The sequence below is a fragment of the Protopterus annectens genome, chromosome 5.part1 (assembly GCF_019279795.1).
Source record: "Protopterus annectens isolate FY-2018-M chromosome 5.part1, PAN1.0, whole genome shotgun sequence".
Lineage (NCBI taxonomy): Eukaryota > Metazoa > Chordata > Ceratodontiformes > Protopteridae > Protopterus > Protopterus annectens.
In genome coordinates, this window is record NC_056736.1 from 430,445,040 (window position 1) to 430,452,866 (window position 7,827).

At 34.9% G+C, this 7,827-nt stretch overlaps 1 pseudogene; it reads right to left on the minus strand.

Moving 5' to 3' along the window:
* Positions 1 to 773: 773 nt before the first annotated feature.
* LOC122803201 lies at positions 774 to 1,764 on the minus strand (annotated as a pseudogene).
* Between the last annotated feature and the right edge of the window lie 6,063 nt (positions 1,765 to 7,827).

Consider the following 7,827-nt stretch of genomic DNA (forward strand, 5'->3'; position numbering starts at 1 on the left):
AAATGTTGACTGAAGACAGTTTTGGTGGTGGTGGGGGGTTTACATTGTTATGGATAAATGGAAACTATAAAGTGGGAAGATACTAATGTCAGACAGGATTTCTTTGACTATCACATTTCTCGGTACAAAAGAATTCAAAGGAAACCTAATGGGTTCCATGAGCAATTAGGATAATATGTTATTGCTTTGAACTGATGCAAGGATCAGGCTGTTCCCAATAATTACTGTCAAGAATTAAGTTATGTGCAGACTCTCATACACCACTGTATGTTTTGTTTGGCAATACAGATGTACTTTACTTGAAAAGAAGATATGCTGAAGTCATAGATGTCAAGTAATTGGTTACCAGGGGCCAATACTGGATACCATTTCAGGTGGGCCAGGTTTGCTTAAGTGATTTGCTAAGCATGTAAAAATAACAGATTGTGAGCTAATGACCACAAAAAAAGAATAAAGGGGTGCTTATCATTTTCTTAAGTCATCATTAGTTCAAAATATAGCACCACTGCTGTTTTGCTGTTTTTACAATGAGATATCCAGTTCTGTTCACACAAAGACATGTGTCTGGAGCGCTTCTCCCCAGGCCTCTGCTTAAAATTGGCTTTGTTCCAAGTCAGACTTTCCTGGTAAACAAATGTTAAATAAATAAATAAAATAAATACATTTTAAGCAACACTATAGCGTTCACTGACTGAAGGATAACACAATCAACTAGATACACATAGAACATATTTATAAATGATGATAGTTTCAGGTAAGTCAGTGGTGTGTGACTATAGTATTAAAGCACTTTTCATAAGATTTATAACTGATTGTTTCACTTCTCTGTTTCTCAATGTGTAAATCAGAGGATTCATTGTTGGAGTTAGTATAGTAAAGAAAATTGTACCAACAACATGAAAATAGTCAGAAATATTGTCCATTTTGTATGAAACATATGCAATAATAATAGATGCATAATATGTGAAAACAACCATGATATGAGAGCTACAAGTAGACAGAGCTTTAAAGCGTTCCTCTGTGGATGCTATCTGAAAAACAGCAAGCAGTATTTTAATGTAAGACAAAACAACAAGAATTAATGGAAGAAATGATACAATCATGGCAAGTGAGAAACCAAGATAAACATGTGGAGTAATATCTGTGCAAGCTAATTTAATAACAAATAGATGTTCACAAAAACAGTGATGGATTTTATTAGGTCCACAGAAAGGCAGATGAGCTGCTAGAACCCCCACCGGTATTAAAATTATGAATGGTAATATCCAAGTGTTTAAAACCAGGAAGATATTAACTTCATTAGTCATAATGGTTCTATAATGCAAAGGGTTGCAGATAGCAACATACCGGTCAAATGCCATAACTACAAGTTAAAAAGCTTCACCAACTCCAAGCCCATGTAAAAAGCACAGTTGTATGAAACAGTGGCTGAATGTAATAGTATCAGAGCCTGCAACAAAGAGAGCTAACATTTTGGGGATAGTAGTAGTTGTGAAAAATATGTCAGTGACAACAAGATTGCAAAGAAAAAAATACATTGGTGTATGCACTATTTGTTATTACTGCTGCAAGAATCAGGCTGTTCCCAATAATTACTGTCAAGTAAATAAATTAAAATATAAGGAAGAATAAAATATAGTAGCGTTTATGCTGTGGAAATCCAACTAAAATAAACTCTGTCACTGACACATTTTTTAATTGTACATTTCCATAGCAAATGGTCGCAGAGATTAAAAAAAAAACTCTAGATGTAAAAAAATACATATTTTCTCAGTCTTTGGAATTTTATTCAGCAGTGGCCATACTATAAGTTATTACTTTAAAACCATTACATCCAACTTGATTTTAAGACTGTTCTGAAAAAGATGACCAAATTGGATGCATTTTTGCCCTGAGAACAGAATATGTACAAAAAAGTGAGCAAATGTTCTTAAAGCTTTGATTTTTCTAATGACTCTTCATATTTATATGCACATTTTAGCAATGTTTTTATTTAAAATAATATCAGAAATCAAGTTTATTATAATATTCATATAATTCATACACATATTAATTATTTATTTTAAAGTAATTAACTCAGAAATCATTTCTGCAGAGCAGAATCCGTAAAAGAAGGAAATGATTCATTCACTTGAGCAAATGTCCCTTATAATTCTTATACATGAGGTATACATGAATGAAGCCATAAATGCATTCCACAAAACATAGTTAAATTCCATGACATAAATTGTCAGATACTTCCCTAAAGACATCACATCATTTACACTGCAGTCTCTTTCTGGTGACAAAGTTCATGTCATAACTGGGTGCATCTGTATCTGAAGAAAAGTTAGATGTTAACTAATACAGTGAATGATATTTGATGTCTTCTTCCGTTGTAAATAATCAAACTCTAGGAATAACAGCAATATTCACTTAGCTAAGAACTATGGCAACTGCAATGTAACTCTTTAACCTCCTTACATAATCTAATGTTGAAATGAATTACCTGATTTGCATGTCAGGCAAATAAATGGCTACTCTTGACCGGTGGATGTGATCCTCTTACTTTAACACATTTAGGAAGAATCTTGGCTAAGGAGTGATTCACACTAATTAACTTATTGCCAATATGTTTCTGCATTGGCAGCTTGCAGCCTGCTTTCAGTAGTTCTGTACGTTGCCTGAACTATTATGTATGCTTGTTGGGTGACGCAGTGGTTAACGTTGCCATCGCCTACCAAAAGGTTCTCAGGTTTGATTCTTGACTGGGGTACCTTCTGTGTGGAGTTTGCATGTTTTCTCTGCCTTTGCGTGGGTTTCCTCCCACATTCTAAAGACATTTGTCTGGAGCATTTTCCACTGGGCCTCTGCTGAAAATAGGCTCTGTCCTAGTCGGACTTTCCCAGTTAAATAAAAATGTTTAACGAGGATACTTGTAGCACTTATCACAAAGAATGATGCCACAGTATGAACAAAAGATGTTTGACTTTAATAACTGGCTTAAACTCTAGTGTCTTTTCAGGGGATTCAGTATTTGTCAGCACTGGAGGATATGGTTAACAAGCCATGTTGCTTTGCAAAGGAAAGTCTGCCCCTGTTTTCCCCTAGGATTTTAAATATCAGCCCCCTTAGAACCTCTTTAAGCAATGCCAAACTGACAAACCTACTGACATAGGAAATAAAACCCAAGCTCTCCTCACTCTGGAGACTATAGACATCTATGCCTTTAGTGAAACATGCTTTACTTCTCAAGACAGTATTTCACCAGTGCAAGCCTTCAGTGCCTTCCACACATTTAGACCATCAGCTACACAGACAGGAACAAAAGGTGGAGGCGTTTCAATATATATTAGCAGCAAGTACAACTCTAAGTTGGTTAAACATGACAATTCCCTGGAATTAATCCACATGCAAATCACCATAGACAAAATCCCTTACTATATCTTAGCAAGTTATTTGTCACCTTCAGTCTCACTCAATTTCCATAGCATGTACCTAGACCTACTGGAAACACTCACCATTAAAACAAATACCCTATTCAAGGGTGACTTTAACTTCCCCTCTATAGACTGCAAGTAGTAAGTTGGCAACAGTTGACAGGCACAATTCATTGGCATGTTAGAAAATTTAAAAGTAGCAAACACAAAATTGTGCAGAAACCACCACGATGCAGTGAGTAAAAGATTTTATTAGGAACTAGCGCTTTCACGTACTACCAAGGTATGCTTCCTCAGGTTTCTACAATAGATCAGATTCACAACTATTTATACTAAAAAAACATTGTTAATTAAACAATTAAACAATTAAGTTCAATATACATTAAAAATCATTCAATTAACTAACTAGTTAACCATTTCCAGGCAATCTTATTTCATTCATTTCGCCTACTAAAACACAATACATATAAATAAATATATTGAACGTATATTACTCAATATAAGCAGTGTTACTAATATAGGTTTAAATTAATTCCTATGAAAATGTATAAGTATATAAATATATATATTAAAACATGATAATAAAAATCAGTAATAAGAAGAAAAATAAAGAAATGTTCCCCTTTCTCTTAACCTCTCCATAATGGCAATCTTACAAACTCACTTAATATAAACAACACATGTAAAATGTGTAATAAAACTTAACATCAAAATCTAAACTATAAAAACACATAAGTGCATATATATATTTTATAGCCACCAAAATTTGTTGTTGCAGTCAGTATGGAAACAATAGACACATAACACTACATATGTCCCTAGCACATATACATAAAACAAATCACTTAGTTTGCTATCTGCGTCTTGATAATGCTGGTTTTATATTTAGGGCTTGATTTAGACCTGGCTCAACATGTGCCCTCAGTCTCAGAATCCAATTCAATTCAGTCAACTCAAGGTAACCCATATTGTTCCCTTCTCTTATATTGGTGTGCACTATCTGTAGTACCCTGAACTTAAAATGATGTTTGGGGAACATATGACTATGCTTAGCTAAGGCATTAGTCAAGACACCTTTCTTAGTGTCATAATTATGGTTATATATATGATCCTTGTGCCTCCTGGATGTCAAACCTACATAATAAGCTTCACAAACTTCACAGGTAGCTAAATAAACTATGTTTTTAGATTCACACGTAGCATAAAAAACTGGTGTAAAAGTATAACCCAAATCTGGTACCGTGAAGGATTGATCCTTCGATATAAACTTACACATGTTGCATCTATTGTACGGGTATGTCCCATTTTTAAATAACTGTCTAATGTCCAGCCTAAGGCCATCCATTTAAAAGTACTTATAGGTTCATAGGTTCATAGGTGTGTACTAGGCTAATGGCCCTGGAGCCTTTACAAGCCTAGCCCATAGGATTACCCTGGCATTGTGCCACCCAACCTTAGTTCCTAGTGCCTCTGTCTAGTAGAGCCAGTGGAGTGATTCCTGGGGTGAATTTTCTATTTCCCATCCACTCATCAAGATTTTTCTTGAAGAGGGCCAGTGAGGTGCTCTGCTTGACATGTATGGAGAGTCCATTCCATAGCATGGGCAGTCTCTGGGTTATAAACCTGTCCCTCCAGCATGTTCTGTTGATTGTGGTAATGAGGTTGAGGTCTCTGGAGCATGTGTTGTGGAGGGATTGGGATTTCTTTAGATGTAGCATTTCTAACAGAGCTGGGTCAAACATGGCTTTTTAAGTCAAGCAGAGATCGCCTCTAAGTGGGCGATGTGAGACAGAGAATAGTTGGAGTTTTTTGAGTCTGCCCATATAGAACAAGTGTTTAAGGCCTAGGATCCTCTTTGTGAGGTACTTTTGTGGCCTCTCCAGTTGTTACAGGTGTCTAGTGAGGTACATGTCAAATGGGGCATTGTACTCGATGATTGGCCTAATGAGGGAAGAGTAGAGTGAGACATCTTACAATCCTGGTGGGAGCCATAGTTTTATAACCAATGTAGAGGCCTTCTTACACAAATGGAATAGTTTATTTCCACTGCTGTAAAAAATTTATACTGCAGATATAGAAATATATTGTATCTGATCCCCAGTCAACTGCTGTGAGCAATCCAGACTTATTGACAGAAAGCCATGACCTCTGATTGAGAGGTGCTGATTTCTATTCCAGCTATTTCCTACTCAGCAGTGAATTATTATCCATACACTAGATATTATAATCTCTTTAAATTTACAAATATTACTAGTGCCTTGTCTTAAGGGTGGCCATGGTGGTGCAGTGGTTAGCATTGCCTCCTGACAGCAAGAGGTTCTCTGGTTCGATCCTCGGCTGGGGTGCCTTCTGTGTGGAGTCTGCATGTCCTCCCTGTGGTCGTGTGGATTTCCTACTGATGCTGCAGTTTTCTCCCACATTCCATAGACATTATGTAGGTGGATTGGGCACTCTAAATTGGCCCTAGGTGTGAGTGCATGTGTGTGCCTTCTGTGGAAGGTTGGGTGCCAGCCTGGCAACTCAACACTGTAAACCTCCACTGCTAATCATGAGCGGACAGGTGATCTGCTGTGGTGACCCCTAACCGGGAAAAACTGAAAGAAGAAGTAGTGCCTTGGTATCCGGTCCATAAAAATTACAAACAGGAAAAGAGACAAGACGCATCCTTGTCAGAGTCCCACATCCAAAATATAAATATAAATAAAACTTACACTCCAGAAATACAGGACAGAATGTTGTGCAGCATATTTTACTTTGTTTTAGTGAAGTTTGATTTCTTTCTTTTTTTATTATTGCATTGAATTTCTGTTGCTTTAGAATTATGGTATGAGGTGGGCTTATTACAGGTCAAGTTTTAAAGTTCATGTCTTGGACTGGCATGTGTTAGAGTTAGTGAGAGTGTTTTGGAGTTTTGAGGGCCAAACAGATGTTTATGGCAGGACAGGTAAAAAGATAGCTGTTTTCATTAAAACATATGACTACTACTGCCCTTTTAATGACTTGTTAGCATGAGTAGTGTTCTTCAGTTTAACTGGTATGTGTATTTTTTTTTTTATTTTAGGGATGTTTTATGTATATATTCCTATTTTTATTTTCTGTAATGTGTTTGTGGTATTTGGTGCATTTATTGAGGGAAAGGGTGGGTAAGTTATATATTTTATTGTCTTCTTTTGTTGATCATATAAAACATGTAACACTTTTTTTGATTTTTTAAGGTTTCTGCTTGCTGGAAGTTGCGGTGATTTCTATTTATCATTTCCTTCAGAGATTTTACTCTTTTTTTAATTGTGTTAAGCATTGCTGATAAGCAAATTAAGATGCAGAAGTGTTTACATATATTATACAAGGGTGTATAGCCAATGTCATTTTGCAGAAGTGTTTGTATATATTATACATTGATATATAGTCATTGTCATTTTAAACTAATGTATGCATTTTCTCTTTTAAGAATGTACCATTTATTATAATGCAATACATTTTCTAACTTGAGTCAGTTGCCTGTCAGATGCTGAAGAGTTAATATCATTTATACTGTGTTGTTATGATCATTTAAATTTAAATAAAACCTTTTTTCCCAGATGAATGGTGTATTCTGTCATTTCTAAGACTACAAACAAAAACAACTGGTTACTATAGGTGCACGCTCTGACAGATTTGAAAATTAGATTTCTTGAGACTAGTTTGATTTCCATTATGTTTGACTTTTAATGGGAATTAAGAGATACTCTTTAGATTGATAATAATGTTTTACATTGTTATTGTGAGAGTTAGGTTGCATTTTTTCCAGTAAATACATTTATAAAAGAGAAAATCTTTACATTTGCTTTTATCTTAATGATGGAATAATTTATAGTACTATTTTATACTATTACTGTGCATTTTGGATTGCATTTTTCTCAAAAAAAAAAAAAATATATATATATATATATATATATATATATATATATATATATATATATATACTGCCTAACCTCTAAATGTTAGAATCAAAGACAAAGGACATTAATATCATGGACAGTGAGGGATTGCTAACTAGCATAACATTTGCATATTAAATGAGCACATTAATGCAATGCCATCACCTATAATTAGTGGGGCAAGCTCCATTCCCCACAAAAAAAGTTAGTAGAAAAACGGGTGCTTCATCAGTATGCATTTTCTTAATAACAAATTTTAAAAACTGCAATGTCCTGATATTGCTGAATGATTATAATTCTCAGTGACTCACTTAAAAAATCAAGTACATTTTTTGAGTGAAAGAGACAAGATAATATAAATTTTGTGAGCATTTTCTGGGCAAGAACTGGGAAACTTTATTGTCTGACATTATTGTCTAATTATAATAGTGACTTATAAGAATCAAACATTATATGAAACAGAACAAATATGAGGCAACATCAGGGACACT